Below are 2,379 nucleotides of genomic sequence, written 5' to 3'. Positions count from 1 at the left end.
CTCGGTTAAGTCTAATTGACGAGTTATGTGCGCGCGCAGGTTCCACTTTATTCTGCTAAGCATTATGCTTGACGATTGAAAACTAACTGTCCTGAACTCACGATGTAAAGAGTTTACGTAGTTCGCGGACTTGATCGAAATACTCCAGAAGTTCAATCATTGTCGCATTATATTGGCAACTTTCGTTCACTTCCTGATATCAAGTAATCATTTTCTTTGTCGGGCAGGTTTTGGAAAAAGTTCATCAGGCAAGATAAGCGTCAATGGAAATAGGAGCTGCTAATTACACAACCTAGAGTAAGTAGTACTAGCTAGCTAGTTCGGCGCATCTCTCGTTGATTCTAGTTTCAATATCATTGTCATGGTTGATTATCATTTTGATTAAACTTTACTCTTGTATAGTGCATGTGGCAGCAACCCGGAAATCATTTATGTGGATACTACGTCTGCGAGTTCATTTCGCCAAGAGATCTCTCTCCTCGAAGAGCATAACTAAACAAGATTTTGAAGTACGTAAACAATACTCACAATTTTATTTTATCACAATCAATTGTGTTGATTTCATTCATTCATATATATATATGGTGGGTCTATTATAATAACACCCCTTAAGACCTTATTCTGATAACATTAGGTCTTATTCTGATAACACCATCGAGCTGACCCGTATAGAAACTAACCCCGCAGAACAACCGAACCGAACAGCACCGGACACAAAAAAACCGCACACCCCACCTTATCCTCCCACTCTCCCCACGACCCTAGCCAGCCACCTCTCTCCCCGCTCTAGCCCACCTCCCTCCCACCTTCTCCGATGCGGCGCGCCCCTGCCCTCCCCACCTTCTCCGGCGACGCCGCCCACCACCACCTCCCTCCCCCCGCCGCGCCCCACCTCCCTGCCCACCTTCTATGGCGCGGCGCGCCCTACCGCCTCCCTCCCCCGTCCCCGTCCCGGATCCCTCCTCTCACGCCGCCTCTGGATGCGAGCCACCACCACGAATGGCCAGCGCCCCCGTCGGCAATAGGGCCAGCCCTACCGCCGCGAAACCCCATGGCCTCGCCGCCCTCACCCCCAGGGCCGGCCACGCCCCCGCCAAGCAACCACCGGATCCAGGGGGATCCGGTTCCACCTCCCTCGTCCGCCCCTACCCCCTGGGTAGCTACCCCTGATGAGCAGGACAACGACCGGCGTCGGCGGCCCCAACCCTGCCCCACCCCGGCCGCGAATACGACCCCGCCCCGCGACGCTGACCTCGACGGCCCCGGCCTCCCGCGCCGCCCCGCGACGGCCGGCCTCCAAGGCCCCGGCCCCTGCGCTGCCCGGCCCCAGCCTTGACCGCTGACGTCCGCCACCCTCCCTGATCCCCTCTGACATGTTCCGCTGCCTCCCCTCCCCTTCGACGAGCTCTCCTGCGTTCCATCCCCTCATGTGAGCTGCGTGGTATGTTATTTGAGAAAAGGCCCAAACCTCAATTCGTTTGGTTGTTGCTACAGTTCACCTTTTTGATTTTTGATAGGGAAAATTAAGCATAGCAGTTTATTATTCGTGTTCTTGATTCAGTTTGCCATTTTTTTGCAGGAGAGGAAAACATCAAAAATGAGAAAAAAAAAGTGTGTTGCGCTCCTGATGCAATTTGACAGCTCACAAGAGCAGTACACAACGCCAACATCATGTTTGAGGAAAGTTCTTTTTTGTTGCAGATTATGGATGAGCATCTGCCGTGCGGTTTCAGTGCGGATGAGGTTCCGGAGAGGTCCACTGATTTTTTGCTTGCAGTGCAGTGTGGTGAAATTATACTCGTCCTCCCCCTTCATCCTCACCACTTTATACTTAGTCATGCAGTGCACTCCTAAAAGTGGTGCAGTACTCGCAAAATTGTCGTTAGTTTTATACTTAGTCATGCAGTGCACTAGCAAAAAGTGGTGATGTACTCGCAAAATTAGTTTGTTTCTCCTCGCCGACGACAATGGTGCAGCGCTTTAGTCCAAAACAGTGGGAGCACACAACCGACGTTTACTCCAGAAAGCAGTACACTTAGGTACTGTGAGCAGTTGTGCAAAACAAAAAAGGAATCGATTGTATTTGTATTTTGGTTTTGGGACCTGTTGAGTAAGCTCCGGCAACCTATTTGTCAATAATGTTAAAAGATAGATGCAATTTGATGTAAACCCTCATGTGGTTTACTTTGTGAAGAAAAACAGGATAATAAAATCTCCTGAGAAGTTCACATCCCCTTCTAAAAATGCAATTTATTTTAAACAAAAAACTATTAAAATCTAATTATTTTTTGAACCAAAAATGCTAAAAAAGAACCAATGTAGTTAGCTTGCCCCTACCGTGGAGTTCACTTGCTCATTCCATGTAGTTTGGAGTTCAGC

At 49.3% G+C, this 2,379-nt stretch overlaps 1 long non-coding RNA gene across 1 annotated transcript; it reads left to right on the top strand.

The window, feature by feature from the left end:
• Positions 1–697: 697 nt before the first annotated feature.
• LOC125546260 lies at positions 698–2,169 on the top strand. Its single transcript, XR_007300518.1, has 2 exons — positions 698–1,441; positions 1,580–2,169. It is a non-coding gene; the product is annotated as an uncharacterized LOC125546260 (long non-coding RNA).
• Positions 2,170–2,379: the final 210 nt, after the last annotated feature.

The sequence above is a fragment of the Triticum urartu genome, chromosome 3 (assembly GCF_003073215.2).
Source record: "Triticum urartu cultivar G1812 chromosome 3, Tu2.1, whole genome shotgun sequence".
NCBI classification, from domain to species: Eukaryota; Viridiplantae; Streptophyta; class Magnoliopsida; order Poales; family Poaceae; genus Triticum; species Triticum urartu.
The sequence above is the reverse complement of the archived record's forward strand: the minus strand, read 5'-3'. Positions and strand labels throughout refer to the sequence as shown.